The sequence below is a fragment of the Vombatus ursinus genome, unplaced genomic scaffold (assembly GCF_900497805.2).
Source record: "Vombatus ursinus unplaced genomic scaffold, bare-nosed wombat genome assembly UNPS02014807.1, whole genome shotgun sequence".
NCBI classification, from domain to species: Eukaryota; Metazoa; Chordata; class Mammalia; order Diprotodontia; family Vombatidae; genus Vombatus; species Vombatus ursinus.
The window spans coordinates 47730785-47749961 of record NW_020954585.1 but is presented as its reverse complement, the minus strand read 5'-3'; the positions used below and the strand labels follow the sequence as shown (position 1 = coordinate 47749961).

The following is a 19177-nucleotide window of genomic DNA, read 5'->3' as shown; positions in this document are numbered from 1 at the left end:
GTTCTAGTTGGAAGAATATCTGGTCTTTCTGCCAGCACCATTTTATAGTCCATCATTGACTTTTCTTTCAAACATTCAAGAGTTTTTCATAAATAAGCAAAGGACTTCAATTGATTGGGGAGGGGGGTGGAAGATTTAAAATAACAGAATTCCACTGAACATGCCTTGGACAAAAGGACTGTGTAGGTAGGAACAAACTTTGATAAGAGTTGGTTTTCTAGTGGCCCCAAATGTTTTCCTCTTTTGATTGTACCTAAACCAAATGGTATTTTGGGGTGAAATAGAGGCCAACCCAATATGTTTATAAGCTTATCACTTTGTATCACCTGAAAGAAAATCTATTCTGTATTTGATAAATTGTTAGCGTAAATATTTAGGTGGAAACTGAAGATCTTTTCACCATTTGCATAGAGAATAAGAAGGGAGACAAATTCTCATGTTCTTGGTGGAAACCCTGAATGTGAACACAACCAAAAGAGTGTGACTTGTAAGAAATCCCTGGGGCAGTTAGGTGGTGCAATAGATAGAGCTCCCACCTTGGAGTCAGTATGACCTGAGTTCTAATCAGGCCTCAGACACTTGGAACTTGCTAGCTGTGTGATCCTGGGCAAGTCACTTATCCTGAATTGCCTCACCAAAAAACAAAACAAAAAAAAAAAAAAAACAAACCAAGAAATCCCTAACACTGAACATGATTTAAGTAAGACCAAGATTTTTGTTAGTGTTCACATTCAAATGTTTGTGGAAGAAATGGAAAAGAAAAAGAACTAATGGAATGATTTGTCCCCTTGCCAGAGCTATCAATGTTTACCTAGATTTCTTTATGAAGATTCTGATCAATTAACTGGCAATAAAAAAAATTAAGATAATCAAAACAACACATTGCCCATCCATTTAAATGATAATATGACTTTAAGGAATACTAGACATCAAACAAGAGGTTTCCAGAAACATCTTTTGTGGTTTGTAGCAGCATAGTTGTCCAATAGAGAGTATTAAAGAAATTCTATTTTATTTTTCTCCAGTTACACATAAAGAACATTATTAACATTCATTTAAAATTTTTTTAATTCCAAATTTTCTCTCTCTCTTTCCCTGACCACCCCCTCCCAAAGACAGGAAGCAATTTGAAATAGGTTATACATGTTTGTCATGTTGTGAAAGAAGACACAGACCCAAAGGAAAAAAATGAAAAAACCCAGAAAGTAAAATATATTTTGCTTAGACTTAAGCAAAATATTAAAAATATGTAATATACTCCCCAGAACATTACTACATTCACTATAATTGTAATTGTCAAGGACAATTGTTGATAAAAAATAATAAACAGACACTCAATTCATTATTTTCTTTATGTTCTTCCATTGAATCACTGTAGTCTAGTAATATTGAGTTGTACTAATCCATTGGGGTCATTTCTTTTGGAACATGATCAATTGGATCCTTGTACAGATGGTGAAATGATTGTCTGATTGTTCAGCTTCAGAGGAACCTGCAATTAAGAAAAACAATTAGAATTCAACAAGTAACCAGTATCAAACAATAGAGAGAAAGAGAAGTACTTACAAATGTTAATGGTATCTTATAGAAAAGAAGATTATACAAATGCAGACAAACTGGCTAGAATGTCATGCAAAGGAATGTTACATTGATATGGTTGTAATAGACAACGAGTGTAGGTTGGATGTCAGAGACTGTCACAAAGTATTATCAATATGTATTAACTATATACTCAGGTTTATTAATACTAGTCTGTTGTAAAGTAGAATCAAGAATCTTGCTGAAATTAAGAGATTTTTTTCACTCCCATGACCTTTAATACTGCATACACTCTTGTAAATACTATCATAAAACAAAGGAATTAAAGGGTCTGCTATACTTTGGTCTTCAAAAACAATATTGTTTGCAACCAAGAATTTATGTTATTATTATAGTTAAAACAAATTAATTATGTACCCAATGACACTTTAATTGTTTCTCTCTTGGCCTTCTCTATATTTCTAACTTAATAATGGTAAGTTATATTTAATAGCCTGCTCACAATAAATAGACAAACTACGTTGAATTAAATTTGACCATGTAGTATAGGATATGTCTCTTCTTTGATAATAAATCATCTTGATAAAAAAAAACCATACTAAGTATTGAACAAAGGATGTGACTCTTCACCTTTGTCTCTTTAGAAGTTCTGAAGGAAAATTCCTGCAGGAGTTGGCAAGTTGCAACTTGCATACTAGTAAGTGCCAATTTCATCCCAAAGAAGTTTCAGGGAGCAGCACCAAAGGGCAGGTATGCATTGGGATTGATGCTCTCCTTGTTTTCCTTGCTAAACCTGGTTTTTCAAAATGGCAAGAGAAAAGAGGTAGGTGAAAAAAAGAAGATGCAACACTTGTTAGAACAAGGAATCTGACTTTGGAAGAGATGCATCAATCAATCAATCAATTAATCAATATTTATTTAGTGCCTACTATGTGCCAGACACAGTACTAAATACTAGGGTTGCATAAAGAACAAAAGACATTCTTTGTCCTCAAGAAGCTTAAAACATAACCAGAAAGTCAATATGCAAAATATGTGTGTGTGTGTTTGTATATACAGGACAAATAGGAAATAATTAACAAAAGGAAGGCACTAGAATTAAGAGGGGTTGAAGAAGACTTGCTGTAGAGGGTCAGATTTGAATTGGGACTTAATGGAAGACAGAGAGGTCAGTAGTCAGCAGTGGAGGGTGAACATTCCAAGCATGGGGAATAGCCAGAGAAAATGCTTGGAGTTGAGATGGAGTGTCTTGTTTGTGCAACATCCAGGAGGCCAGTGAAACTGGATCAAACTATAGGTGACAGGGAGTAAGATGGAAAAAGACTAGAAGGGTATTAGCCGGCTGGGATATGAAGGTATATGAATGCCAAATAGAGTATTTTGTATTTGCTCCTGGAGGCACTAGGGAGTCACCAGAATTTACTGAAGAAAGGGGTTACATGATCACACTTGCACTTTATGGACCTCATTTTTACGGCTAAATGGAGAATGAATTGATGTGGAGAAAGACTTGAGTCAGGTAGACTCACTAGCCAACTATTATAATAATCTAGGTATAAGATGAGTGGGAGCAGCATCAGAAAGAGAACATTTTTGAAAAATATTGTAAAGGTGAAATTAGCAGGCCTTAGCTAAAAATTGGATGAGCAGGTGAGTAGTCAAGAATAATTCCAAGGCTGTGAATCTGAGAGACTGGGAATATGATATTGCCAGAAATATCATAAGTGGGGAGGACATTTATGGGGAATAATAATGAATTGTTTTGATCATATTGAAGTTATGTTGTCTATGGGAAATCCAGTTCAAAATGTCTGAAAGGCAGTTGGATATAAACGGAGAGTTTGGGGCAGGATAGATAGATTTGAAAATTATTGGCATAAAGATGATAATTGAGTCCGTGGGAATTGATGAGCTCACCAAGTGAAGTAACTTAGCAGGAGAATAGAAGAGGGTCCAGGTCAGAACCCTCAGGGACACCTAGGAATTCCTGCGCCGTCCTGTCCTGTCCTGTCCTGTCCTGTCCTGTCCTGTTTTCTCCTCTCCTCTCCCCACATGGGGTACCATGCCTTTACCTGAGAGTATTCTGTTCAAAGTGTGTGGTACAGCGACTCTAACACAATTAAATTCAGAGACTTCTCAAGGTGGAAGCAAAAAGTTACTCTTTATTACAATCTCGCGAGAAGGAGCATCTACTCCTCCAGTACACTACCAGAAGGAGAGAGGCGAGGCACAAAGGACAAAGCAAGGTTATACATCTTAACCAAACAAGAAACTCCCACCCCGCCACTATCCCTTACTCCCATTGGCTGGGAGGTGGGCTTACATTCTAGGCCGAAAATCTTTCCCATTCCCAAAGAACAAGGAAACAGGGTATAGCCAATCCAAACATACATGTCCTTATTTAGTATACCTAATGCTTACGTGGCAGTGGCAATCAGGAGAGGGTTTAGGACCGAATTAAACTTATGGCCTGTTCGTTCCCTCAGAGCCTATCTCTTGTTTTGGGACAGTCTTTTCATCACCACCCTGAGAAGTCTTCACAGAGGTTATATCTCATTCAGTACCCACTCTCATTTCATACTGTCTGAAGACTTCTCACACCATTGTCGATATAGTTCATCAACCCGTTTGTCACCTTGTTTTATACTATCTTACCACACCACCATTTACATAGTCCTTGTTTCCCTATCATTATTCCCCAGATCTGCTGAAACCTGCTCCCTTGAAACCCTTAATTTAACAGATTTAGAATAAGCCACATCACTGTGTAAAGTCTTACTGGTACTTTCAATCATCATCTTTATATTGCCAGAGTTTGCCCTCTGAACTCCCACTGTGGGTCCTACTGGGACAGTCTTTAGTGAGATTATCAATCATTGCACTAGTCCCTTATCGCATGGAACTATACAACATCCTACAGCAGTTAATATTCTAACCATCCCTTTAATTAATTATCTATCTCAGAGTTCTCTGCCAACTCCTCAGCTAAGAGTGGTTAAACCTTGCAATGCCTTAGTGATGGTTCCATCTGGGACTGTGCTACTGGGCAACATTTCATCAGGGGATTTTGGGGACTTGAAATAATATGGGAGAAAGTGAATGACGCATTGACAAATTATAAAGGGGGCAGTCCCCTTATTAAGTACAGATACAGAGACCTAAAGGTAACAATAAATTGTCCATTTAAAGCTTTGGAAGTCTCTTCTCATACAGCTGTCTGAAACTCTGGACATCATCTGGTAAAGTCCTCTGGTCCAAGTGTCCAGCAGACTCCCCTCCTGCAGAGATCCTCTTTCTTGTGTCCTCTCTCTCCTACAAGATTGATCTTAACACAATTTTAAATTATCTTGCCAATAACCAGGGTAAATAATGAAAGTTAAGTCAACCCCCATGTCTCCACTATTACAAGGTCAAAATTGGAACCTTGGCCAATTGCCATATTTTAAGAAACTCAAATTGGAAAAACTAGAACCTAGCCTTACACTCTGAATTACTTCTAGTTTTATACCTTGCATTAGTTCATTATTCATTCCTATTCATATTCCCCATCAGGAGGATGAGATTCCACTAAGGAATTAATAACACCCTCCAATACGTAGTAGTTAATTTAAAACCAGTATATATCAAATACTAAAACAGTCCCAACTTCTGGTCATGCACAAATAAATAATACTTAATTAAAATGGATGCTTCTTTCAAGACATTGACAAGATAAGTCACAAGCTTTTTTTTTTTTTTATCATTAATTTGTAACAAACTGAGACAACTTTAACATTAACTAAGTAACAGAATAATATCCTACTTCCACAATCTCCTGGTCTAATTATCCCCTAATGTTGGGGTATGGGTCCAAGCCAAGACCTTTGCCCCAGGCCCCAGAGAGAATCTGGCTCCCATTTGTCTCTGGGCCCCAAAAAACCCTTATATTTCACTTAACTGGCCTATATGGTTTATCTCCAACAAACTCCTCCCCTGGCTGAAAGACGTGGGCTGAACTCCTTCTGGAGGAACCCTTGCTCTGTGACCCTGGAGTCCCAGCACCTCCAAACCTCCGGACCTTATCATAACCATTATGAGAAATTAAAGGATCCCAACTTATACAGGAATACACTAGTAACAGATGTCAAGACTGAATACTATTCTGAAATTCCAGGCCAAATAACTCAATCTTATACTTGCCTCTTACTATAATAACCTCAGATGTTCCTGCATCAATCTATTGTTTAATAGATTCGATGTTTATGCTTACAAACTTATGATTGTAGGAATTTGCCATGAAAGAACATAACTAAAGTAAGGGAACAATGCTTCCCTAGATTCACATCAACTCCAGGCAGAAGTTACATACATATGACCAACTGCATTGAGCCAGGCTTAAAGTCTGCCAGATGTCATAGTGGGGAAATTGAGTCGGGAGAATCCTACCTCAGCCATGCAGAAAAGTCGTTCTCCCAACGTTCCCATGAGAACACCCTCTTGCAGCTCATAGATGCAGCTCACAAACCTCTTTGCAGGTTGCTGATGTCATGGGTTGGTAGCTCAATCAGCTCCTTGTTAATCATACCTGGAGTTAGACTCAGAACAACAGTTCACTAACAGTTTCCAAGGTCTTAGATAGCAAATTCCCCTCATTAGAGCTTCAAGTGTGACTATAGTTTCACATTAATTAGGGAACATCTCCAAAGTGAGCTCTAAGTAGTTTGCATAACTTCCTACACATATTCTGGTTCCTAATAACATCCTGAGTAAAAGCAGATTTCATAAACATAAGAATGCTCTTGATCAGCTTTAACTGTTGACTCAGGAAGGGGCATTCTTAGCTCACTCAGGAAGAAAAGATCAAATCAGGTTTTTGGCCCTTATTGTGACTCAATTGATCTTAAATGATTATCACCATAAAATTCCTAGTTACCTAATTTCTTTAGTCCAGAGGTATCTGCAATGGGCCACTTAGTCAGTAAGAGTTCCATCTCACAAAACTCCTGCACAGGATTGATAAGAATTGAGATTTTACAAAATCTCTTTGCATAATTAGATAGTTTCTTTACACACACAAAAATACTTCTACCAGTACTTCACTTAAACAATAACTCCAAATAGCTTAGTTAACAATTTTAAACTTCACAAGTGAGAGTCAAATAATACCAGCTAAAACTTTCCCTTTAAACATAGACAAAACTTTAAAGTTCTCATTTCTTAAATTACAGTACTTAAAAGGAAATGTTACAAAATGGGATCATATAGAATGCCCCAACAGCCACACTCATTCCTTTTTCTCTTTTCTCTGAAGGCACAATTCTTAATCTAACATTCCAGATCATAAAATAAATTGCCCTTCCAACAACATAACTAATACAATTGCTTACCAGATTACATCATATAAGAAAATTCAGAACTAATATGTAAGCAATATATTAAAAACTTGAAACAGACCCAATAAAAAATCTTTCTTTCTGGACCCCTTCACCAGGTCCAACATTCTCCTGGGGCCACTCCCACCCCTTTAGACTGGCTGTATTATTATTATTATTATTATTATCTATGCTAGCCCATCAGTCTTTTACTGGTCTGATAGCCTCAGGCTACATCCAGATTCCCGATTCAACCTCAATGCCACTCCCAATCTAGGCACTTGGTTGAAGGTGGCCTAGAGCCTGTCCCATATGGCCCATCCCCCAACAAACCCAGCAGGTAGCCTGAAGAAGGCCTGGATAGAAAAATATATATTTTTCTAATTTCTAATTGAGGCCCTGATATGAGAGAATACCTCATTAATTCCAAATACATATCAATAAGGTTTTCACAATAAAATATGTTTGTACCACAGGGCATACATTATAAAATTATTTCCACAATTGCAATAAACTTTGAAATGACCCATTAACAACTTAGATGGATGTACTTGTAAGTCACTTTGTACAGAATATCATTCATCTCATCATTAATATGTGGAGACTATAACTTTAAACCACCATATATTTTTATAATAGTCAAGATTTTAAACAAAATCTGCTGTCATAGTCTTATAACCAAATACACCTCACTAGGTATTTAACAGTTTTCAAATAATCTCATCTTTATCACTAGAAGACCCCCTGCAGATCAAGAGTTACCTTAACACCATTTCTACCTCATAATAGTCCCTCAGATTTTACAATTTAAGAGTTTTAGAAATACAATACAATTTAGAAATACAGTAATAACTTAAACAATAAACTTCAGATAACATTAATTGCATTTCCATATTATCACATATAGAAATGATCGCCCTTATTACTCTTATTACACTTTTAACTTTTAACATTAACTAATAATGCCACATCTCATAACAACCATTATTATTTTTTTTTATAGAACAGTAAACTTAAATCCAATCAGATCTGAATTTACAATCACTAATGATAAACACTTAAAAACATTTTTGTTTTAAATCCAATACTCGGCCCTTTAAAAGAAAATATTTTCCACAAATTTATATATTCCCTTAAAAAGACAAGTGGTGACAATTCCTGCTCTACATTCTAATTTTCTTTCCTACTTCCTTAAGGGAGCTAAGAAAAAGTCCCCAGTCCTTTTTTTTTGTTTTGTTTTGATAGTGCACTTAATTACTCAATTTGTTCCCTGTATTTTTGGTAATTCATCTCAATCGCTAAACCTAGCCCTTAAGGGGCTATCTTCCGGAATATCAAATGGCAGCTTCTGACCTGCTATTTTAGACTGTTCGTTGCCCCTGATTCTCCTACTAATGAGCAACACACAAAGGAATTTGATCGGGAGAGATCTCTTTCATCCCTGAGTCAGAGACTGACTCAACAATTACAATTAATCACCAGAAGAGGTCGCCCTCTCCCCACAGTCACCTGAGTGCTCCCTCAATGTCGCCAAAAATTTGGTCCGGCAGAGTCACCTCAAAACCCCGAGTCAAAGACTCAGCAATTAGTGAATTTTGATTGAGGGGAGTCGCCTTCGCTCCAGGTCAGAGACCTACTAATAAGGAGACACGAGAGCCGCTCACCTCCAGGCTGTATGCGTACAACTTACGTGACTGATCCAATGCACCTTAATCGTTTCTGTCCTGAGTTTAACTTTCTTTCACTTTTTGCTTCCCCGAGCTCTCTCTTCGAGTTCTCACCCAAGCAGAGCGAAAGCACCCTAAATCTGGTCTGAAGGCTATTGGAGAAATCTCCGGTGGGGCCCCAACCCTCATGGTCCAGACTTAGGGATCTCGTTCACAGGGGGGCAAATCTTGCTAGAGCCTCCAAAGCTGTGTGGTACAGCGACTCTGACACAATTAAATCCAGAGACTTCTCAAGGTGGAAGCAAAAAGTTACTCTTTATTACAATCTCGTGAGAAGGGGCGTCTACTCCTCCAGTACACTACCAGCAGGAGAGAGGCGAGGCACAAAGGACAAAGCAAGGTTATATATCTTAGGCAAACAAGAAACTCCCATCCCCGCCACTATCCCTTACTTCCATTGGCTGGGAGGGGGGCTTACATTCTAGGCGCAAAAATCTTTCCCATTCCCAAAGAACAAGGAAACAGGGTATAGCCAATCCAAACATACATGTCCTTATTTAATATACCTAATGCTGGTGTGGCAGTGGCAATCAGGAGAAGGCTTAGGGCTGAATTAAACTTATGGCCTGTTCATTCTCTCAGAGCCTATCTGTAGTTTTGAGACAGTCTTTTCATCACCACCCTGAGAAGTCTTCACAGAGGTTATATCTCATTCAAAAGGAGGGGAAATTTTGATGGATGAAACCTACCTAGTTATCTTTGTTTTACTAGACAGATTTCTTTCTTTCTTTCTGTCTTTCTTTCTTTTTTTCTTTCTTTCTTTCTTCCTTTCTTTTTTTGGTTTTTAAAAATTGTATTAAAAAATAAAAAAAATTAAAAACAAACAAAAAATATTGTATTATTTTTGTATGATATCCAGGAACAAGTAGAAATATGTTTGAGACAAACTCCCTCATTAATCAAGAAAATTAAGGGGGAAAAAATGAAAATATACCATTGAAGTTTTCAAACCAAAATTGTTATATTGACCTATTGGTACTTATCAAGAATTTCTTGCCCTACCTGCACTTATTCTTCTGGTTTCTTTCTTTAATACATACTGTTGAAGTTTAGGAGTTTAGGGGTGCTGGGACCCCAAAATCACAACGCGTGTGTCCTGCCCAAAAGAATTCGACCCAAGCCTTTTTTTTTTTCAGCCAAAAACAAGGTTTATTAGAACAACTGTCACATTGGGCAGACTCTTAAGGAGTCTCAACATTAGTGAGTTATTGGCTAGATTCTGAGCAATGGCTAGATTATAAGAATAAGAATCTAAGCAGTGGCTAGATTTTAAGAATCTAAACAGACAGATTTCTTTCTTAAAGACGCTGCCTTAATCTCAATTCATTCTGGCTCTCATTGATTGGACAACAATAGGTCCCTGCCCAAGAACCACTCAAAGGTTATTTTTGCTTCCTCTTGACTTAGAATGAATGTGAATAGCAATTGTTTCTCTTTTGGCCAGCAACCCTGAGGGTCTTCCCCTCCCAGTATGAATTTTTTTTTTTATTAAAAGGGACATCCCTTGAACCAAGTCTTAAATTGGCCTCTTCAGTGAATGGGCATTGCCTCACTCAAAATGAGAACTTGGAGAGGCCTTAGCTTAAAAATGCCAAAGTCTCCCATTGCATTTTGGGCCATCTCCAGTCATCTTGATCTATATTTGACAATTAGGCCCAGATGGCTTCTGGAGCACAAAGTGAGGCTAGTGACTTTGCACAACCCTTCCTCACTCAAATCCAATTCATTTGCAAGTCATGTCATCATCTTCCTGATGTCATAATCATCTTTGAGGATGAAGGAGAAACCACAACCACACAAGAGGGTGTTGGGTACCAACTGGGGGAAAGCTATAAAATACAGGAATAAGTGAAAAGCCATAAAAACTTACACTCTATGAAAGGTGGAAGCCCAGGCTTGGTGACTTGTTAGAAATCATGACTTAGATGCTAAATCATAACTTAAACTCTGAGTCGTAGCTTAAGACACTATGACCTATGAAAGCAAAAACAACAGTATTGTGACCCATATGTGACCAGTACATGATCAATATACAAACTTGTGTTTGAGCATAACATAGGCTTAATGCCCAAGCTTACTAAGCAGAAAACTAAAAATATCCACCAATCAGTAGTGATGTACTCTCTAGCTCCTCCTCCCTTTGTCTATTTTCTATAATTACCACTGGGAATTTTGGGGTTTTTTAGCAGGGGATCAACTAAACTGTCTGATCACTGCCCCAGACTGAAAATTGACCCTGTTTGAAAAATGATACATCATTCATAATGATTCTTTAAACTACTACCTATAATCAATCTGGAGATACTTTTGTATGGAAAGAATACCTCTGTTTATGGAGGAAGTACAGGTTCTCCAGCCAGGATAATTCCAGATGTTACAGAGGGTGTGATCCAGAAGAAGATCTAGTAAAACAGACAGACAGAGAAGGAGTGGTCAGATAGGTAGTAGGCCAACCAGGAAAGAGTGGGGTCCCAAAAACCAAGAGAGAATCGAGTATCAAGGAGGAGAATTGACAACTTTGTTAAAGGCTGCAAAGAGGCCAGGGAGAATGGGGATTGAGAAAAGGCCATTGTATTTGGAAACCAAGAGATCATTAGAAACTTTGGAGAGAGCAATTTCACTGGAATGATGAGGTCAGAAGCAGAATTGTAAGAGTTTGAGAGAGAGAGAGAGAGAGAGAGAGAGGCAGAGGAAACGCCTGGATGGCAGAACAAACGGAGTATTCCAGCTGAACTCTCCCAACATTATCCTCTAAAGAACTTTAACATGTCAAATCAAATACTAAAATAGCATATTCGAAAAAAGGATGGGCTGAGGCATTTTTCAAGCCCTAGATAACTAAGGAGGTCAATAGGAGAGGTCTGTGTCACAGCAATGGGCAGTGGACAAAAGCAAAGCTTAACAGTGACATCAGTGATTTGCCTTAGAGGTCTTCATAGCAACAGCAATATCAGGAGCTCTCACTGCATATAGATAATAAGAGGATTGAATATATGGTCAAAAGAGATTCCAGGGGACCCCTGTTCTAGGACTAGCCATGGGATCAGGCACCATTCAACAGCTCCATTATCCATTATGCAGTTCTAGGTCCAAATTCAAAGGATGAGAGGAGTAGTGGTCATGAGAGAGTAAAAGCCTTAAAATGGCAAGCACCAGTGTGCCAACCAGGATTGCAATGACCACACCTCTCCCTGAATCACACCAATTTGGAAGTACTAAAAACTTAAAGGACCCCAAAATTAACTGTTAAAACAGCAAGGCAAAAAAGCCTGAAGCTTGGGACAGTGAAATCTCACCTCTGACCTGAAGTAAGCAGAATCCAACTTTAATGGAATGTCTAAAGTCAAGAAAATAACTGAAAAACATGAGCAAGAAAAAAAAAACCAGACCATAAAAAATCTATGAAAATTACAATGAAGTTCAAGGCCCAAACTCAGAAGAAGAAAATGACATGAAAACATCTGCAATCAAAACTTGAAAGAAAACTCTATATTAGACAAAAGCCCCCCAAAATTCCCAGAACTTAAAAAAGAGACTTTTTTTTAAGGAAAAAATATTTTATAAATTAAATAAGAACAATAGATGAAAAGTTCATGGAAAATGAGAACATTTAAGACAGTTATGGAAAGAGAAACACAAAAAAATGACTGAAGGCAATAATTCCTTAAATTAAAAATTGGCCAGGCAAGAAAAATAGATCTAAAGCCTCACTAAAGAAATATATCCTTCAAAATTAGAACTAGTCAAACAGAAACTAAGGAAGCCATGAAACATCAAGAAAAACAAATGAAGTCAAAAGAATGAAAAACTTGAAGAAAATGTCAAATATCTCATCAGAAAATCAACTGACCTGGAAAATAAAGCAGGAGAAACAATTTAGGAATTCCAGAATTGCCTAAAACCCATAATCAAAAAAAAAAAAAAAAAGCTTGGACATTATATTTTAAGAATTAGAAAGGAAAATTCCCCAGATATCATAGAACCAGAGAACAAGGTGGAAATTGAAAGAATTCACCAATCACTTCTGGAAAAGATTTCAAAATGAAAAATCCCAGGAATATTATGGCCAAATTCCAGTGCTCCCAGGTCAAGGAGAAAATAATGCAAGTAGCCAGAAAGAAACAACTGCAAATCAGTAACCTCTTTCAGACTCAGTTTCCTCTTCTGCAAAATAAGAAAAAGAGTAGCATCAAACTTAGAGGGTTGTTGTGAAGATTAAAGAAGAAAACTTGTATAAAGTACTCTGAAAACCTTAAAGAGTAGATTTTGTTGTTGTTGTTGTTGTTGTTATTGTTGTTGTGAGATATAATAATAAAGGAGAATAATTTAACTGAGGAGGTGACATTTGAATTGAGCTTTAAAGAATGATCAGGCAATTGGTAGGAAAAGGAAGGCAGGAGAACATTTCAATGACATCAAACAGCCTGAGCAGTCACAGTGGCACGAGAGTGGCAAGGATGTTTGGGAATCAGAGTCATCCAGTTTGGACAAAGAACAAAGTGCATAGAGGGGACTAATAAGAAATAAGCCTGGGAAGATGACATGGTAATATTCTAGGAAGAGCCACAAACATGAGGCAGTAGTTTTGCATTTTACTTAGGAGGTAATAGGGAGCCAGGGAGGACTTCTGTGCAGACATGTGATTATAAACATATAATTGTATTAAGAATGTACCAGATGATCCAAGAAAATTCCAAAGGACCCATTCAAGATGAAAAATGCCTTCCATCCCCAGAGGAAAACCTATGAAGCATATCGTTTTTCACTTTATTTTTCTTGGGTACTTTTTTGGAACATGCTGATATGGAAATAGTTTTGCATGACATCACATATATAATTGATATCATATTACTTGCCTTCTCAATGGGTTAGGGAGGGACTGAGGAGAGGGCAATTATTACAAACTCAAAAATTTTTAAATGATTGTCAAAAATAAATAAAAAATTTTAAAAAATAAATATTTTTTAAATGGACCAAGTAGAAAGGAAAATGGCAGCAGGAAGAATCCTGTCAGGAGTCTTCAAAAATACTCTAGATCAGTGGTAATAACAACTTGTACTAATATTGGTGGTGCTGGCAGTAGGGTAATAAAAGAGACTTGAAAGATATTGCAGAGGAATTGAATATTCCAGGAAACTGAAGGGATGTGAGATAAGAGGGAGAGAAAGGAGTTAAATTTAACATGCAAAGTGATAAAATAGATAATCATATAGATCAGAGGATTCAAACTCATTGGTGATCTACAAACAGCTTTGAAACTCTTGGTTACCATAGTAAAATAACATTGGAAAATGTTTAACAAAATAAATGAAAATATAATACAACATTGCTGTTGTTGTTCGGTTATTTCAGTCATGTAAAAATCTTCATGACCCTATTTGGGTTTGTCTTAGCAAATATACAGGAGTGGTCTGCCATTTCTTTCTCCAGCTCATTTTACAGATGATGAAACAGAAGCAAACAAGATTAGGTGACTTTTTCAGGGTCACACAGCTACTAAATGTATGAGGCTGAATTTGAATTCAGGTCTTCATGAATACAGGCCTGACACTCTATCCACTGTGCCACCTAGGTTCCCATAAAGTTATGTACCATGATTTTGAATTGAGTGAGACTGACCCAATTTCTCTATGAATGGTCTTTTTCCTATAATAGAAGTAGAAAAGTATGTTATTAGGATTCAGCATAGAATGAGGGTTTGGAAGTTGGAATTGGTAGAATTAAATAGTTTGAGGGATACTAGAAAAGGAGGCAAGAAAGCGTTAAAGTAGAAAACAACAGGCTCAAAGCCAAGCATTTAGGCAAATAAAACCCATGGGGAGGAAGCAGAAAAGGAAAATGGTCAAGGACTACCATGTACAATAACAGTGAGGACTACTAGATCTAGTGGGAGTGAATGGGACAGGTAAAAGGAAGTAAGTTGGTGATTTAATTGTGTAATTTCAATTCTAGATTTTGGTATTGGAGAGATTATTAATTCAAAGGTGTAAACATGCTACCTGGAGGTAATAAAGGAAGTCTTTGGACCTGTAGAGGTTGAGAAGTTGCATGATAAGGCTATCCACTGAAAATTTCTTTTGTATCCAAGAGCAGAGGGCGAGTAGAGGAGAAGATGGTGAACCCAGCACCAAGGTCATTGAAAAAGTTGAGAAAGTTACTTGGAGGTGAGGAGATATTAGGAAAAGTATTTAGAGGATAGTGGAAGATTACTGGAAACAGCCGTGATGATTAAGGACTATGCCTTCTCCATCTTCCAACCCCATGAGTTGGGGCTGGAGGGAGAAGGAGACAGAATACAAAGCATTTTAAGGGATATGGTATTTTCAGGAGAGGGTCAGGTTTCTATTAAATCAAGTAATTGGAAATCAAGCTGAAGAGATGTATAGGAAAGTTGATAGATGATAGGATGAGAGTTCTTTGAAGGACAGAAGCAATAGGTGATGAAAAATTGTGTTGGAGTGGAAATAATTGAATTGATTAGAATAAGGAAAAGAATATAGGATGAAGCATGGTGGGTACTTGCATTGAAAGTGATGAAAATGGACAACCCCGATTATGAAGGCAATAAAAGAAGTATGCCAATATGGAATGCTTATCCAGAACCAATCAATAGACATGTATGTATGTGTGTATATATGTGTCTGTGTCTTATTCACATGTGCTCCCAATATTCTTATCCCTTCATACATGTGCTCTATCCACGTGTGTACCAATGTGTAGTTGTCCAGGCACAATTCCATCAAAGATTTCTTCTTGTTGTTGAATTTTAGTGAGTTCGTGAGAGAGTAAGCTCAAAGTTTATAGAGACCACATTCTGTTGCTGATTAATTTTCATTGCTGTTTAGTTGTATCCCCTGTTATGACATACGTCCTATGGCTGATTAGTAAAAGTAAAACATTTGTGTTAGTGACCAAGAGCTAGGAGTTGCAAAAGATTCTGGGCCTCTTTCCAAATCTTAAGCATCTGGGATAGCTAATAGGAGGGTCCAGAATTACCAAGTATCAGGTGCTACAATAATGTTAACCAGTAGATCATCAGTTACTCATGTAAATTAAAGTGAGATTAGTTCATGTGATATTCTGTAATTTGCTGTTACATATATAACTATGTATCACTCAAAATTCTAACGTTTCTAAAAATGCCACTATTGTTTAACTCCTCATGCTCACTATGAATGATAGTTACTAAGTATGAATTCATTGGGTCCAAATTCATGGGTCAGAATTAGTAAGATTTTTAGATGGAAGATTAAAGAAAGTGGAAGAATGGTCTTTTGAGGTAAACTTATTTCTCAGAGAAATATTGGTTACTCTCATTGCTATATATGTTATTACTTCTCTGATTATTTTTTTTTCATTACTATTCTTTTTACACGTTGAATTGTACAACAGAATGGAAGCTCCTTCAGGGCAGGAACTATTTTTCAGTTCTGTCTTTGTATCTACATTGCTCAGCAGACCTTTACATGGTAGGCACTTTATAAAATGTTTCCTTGCTTCTCCAAGATTTAGATTATCATAACCAATGAACTAAAATAAGGGATTATATAAAGAATCCATGACCAGAGGGTACATCTGTTATAATGTGATGGACCTGACCTAGAATTCTGTAGCATTAAACAGATCTCCAATACCTCTACCTTCACAAATATGTTTGGGTTCAGTGGCGAGCTATGGGCTGCTGACCATTAAAATGTGTAGGTATAATAGAAAGATTACTTACTCACCCCAGGTTTTCCCATATGTTTTAAAACAAGTCATGTCAAAATCTGCAAAACCCTGCAAAAAGGATCGTAATATCAGATATTGGTATGAATTTTTCATAGTGAATATTAAAATGCCTTATATTAGGAAGCTAAATATAAAATAACTGCATTTTTTTTTTTACTATTGCTGTTATGCTCTTTACTTTGCCTGCGTTTTGTTGCCTACTACCATCTCTTCTTGTTGACTTCTGACCCAGCTCAAGTGTGGTCATTTCCATGGAATCTTTCTTGATCTCTCCAGTACAAAGAGATTTTCCCAGGATCCTTGGTCTCTTGATTTTAAATCTAATGCCTTTTTCCTATGCTATGAAAGCCTGTTTAATATATTTTTTATTGTATTATTAACCCAGTGCCTAGAACATAGGCATTTGATTGAATGGATTGATACACTCTATACACTTAAGTTCTCACTATATTCTCATTTAAATTACAATTATCTCAATACATGTCATTTTGTGCACTGGATAATAAGCTGCTTTAGGTCACCTGCCATGGACTTTTTTATCTCTGTATTTCCTCCAGTGCAGGACTTCTTAACCAGTTAAGTGTCATAGACCTTTTTAGCAGTCTAGAAAAAGCTATTGGACCTTTCTCAAAATGAGGTTTTACAATGCACAAAACATATAGCGTTATAAAAGAAACTAATTTTTCTAAAAATAGTTATCCAAAAAATTTACATTTCCCATGTTAAGAATTCTTGATTTAATGCCTATCACAGTGTATCACTCAAAGTAAATGATTAATCAATGTTCATTAAAAGATTGTTGTTAAGATAATTATGATGATGAAATCCTTTGACAAATCCCTTTTACCTTTAAGTATCTTGCACTTTCTAAAGCTGTTTCACATCCATTTCATAAGTCAATGTGTCTCATTTGATTCTCACAACCACCTGATGAGGTAATTAATAAACTGAAGGAAAGAAAAGGTAAATGTTTGCCCTAACTCAGCCACTGACCCATCAATCCGTGTCTTTGAACTCTAGTTCTTATCATTACATCTTCTGATCTAAAGCTTCACCTGCAGTCTTTCCTATCTATGCACCAACATCAGGAGATAAATACTAATAAGTAGCCAGTGGAAAGGTATAGAGAACTTTCAATATTGCCATCAAAACCAAGAATTCCTGGATTCAAGTTCTGCCTCTTACACATGCTAGTTAGGTGACCCTGGGCAAGTTAATTAATTGATACTGCAGGTAACTCTCTACAACTAAAAGTTGTGGAAAAAGTCAGGTAGTAATAGCTATTACCTCACTGGGAATTCTTGGGCTAGTTAAATTACAAATTTACTTGTTATCATCTAGAGCACTGAGGACTCATGGCTCAAACAGAAATTCCCTTTAAATCAATGGTCAAAACTCTCAGAGAGTGTTAATAACACTGACAACCACTCAGGCAGAATTTAATGTAAAACATTCAGTATCTAAGACTTGTTAATGAAGCCCTTTGTTCAAAGAAAAGAGATCCTGAATACTACTATTGTCTCCATCCTATAATATGGAAGGACAAGGGCACTATCACTTATCTTTAAGAAATCTGAGGTCCTAGAAAGAATCAGAAGGTCTTGGACCTCTCATTTTACAGATGAGAAAACCAAGGCTTAAAGAGAATAATTGATTTGCCCAAAGTCACATAGGTAATATCAGAGCTGACATTTTTACTAAAGTTTCCTGAGGCAAGAGTAATTGTTCTTTCCATGGTACAAAGAAAGTAAAGGAGAACTCATAAAACTCACTTTGCAATAAGAGAAAGCATTTCCAAAGAAAGGAAGAGATGCTGGTCCTGGAATTCCCAGGTCCTTAAAGAGTTTGTGTGTCCAGGTCCCATATCTGAAGAGTGAAGGAAAAATGCAAAGACATTAGAGCCAAGGCAAAGACCAAAGACAAATGGTGCAGTTCACTTGTCAGTAATTAGAAGGAGAGGAGCTAGGTAACTCTGAGTAAGGCTTCACTCAGATCCAGATGCCAAGGGGAGACTTCAGAGATACTTCATGGTTCCCACAAACATCCTTAGATATTATACAACCCAGCTGAGATTCCTCGAAGTCCCACTCAACAGTCAGTAAGACCAGAGACATTAGGTGTACTCAAGTTTGGTAAGCCTCAAGTAAACCATCATCGGTATTGCTGCTGGGAGTATGTTCCAGATTTATTCCATTGTTACTACAGCTGAACTCTTGTACTGTGACTAGGATCAAGTCTCTGTTGCTAGACTGGACCAATCCACAGTCAATGTAGCATACATACAACCAAGATAGCTCAGGACATGAGCCTCACACATGAAGCCCTCCTCTCCAGGATCCAACCTAGCTGTGGTGCCTCAAACACCAGACCACTCATCTTAGGGTTGGTTTTTGGTTTATTTTGGTATTTTTTTTAATAAATTTATTTATTTTTGGTTTTCAACATTTATTTCCACAAGATTTTGAGTTCCAAATTTTCATCCCATCTCACTCCTCTCCCCACTCCAGGATGGCATGCATTCTGAAAACCCCCTCCCCTAGTCTGCCTTACCTTCTATCTCTCCCTCCTTTCTTTTATCCCCTTCCACTTCTATTTTCCTGTAGGGCAGGATAGATTTCTGTACCCTATTTCCTGTATTTCTTATTTCCCAGTTGCATGTAAAAACATTTTTTTAAACATGTGTTTTTAAAACTTTGGGTTCCAAATTTTCTCCCTTCCTCCCTCCCCACTCACCCTCATTGAAAAGGCAAGCAAGTCAATATAGGTTACACATATGCAGTTATGCAAAACACTTCCATAGCAGACATGCTGTGAAAAACTAACTCTATT

General features: G+C 37.1%; 1 pseudogene; it reads right to left on the bottom strand.

The window, feature by feature from the left end:
• Positions 1 to 19177, bottom strand: part of LOC114052176 — an 83514-nt pseudogene that overhangs the window by 54676 nt on the left and 9661 nt on the right.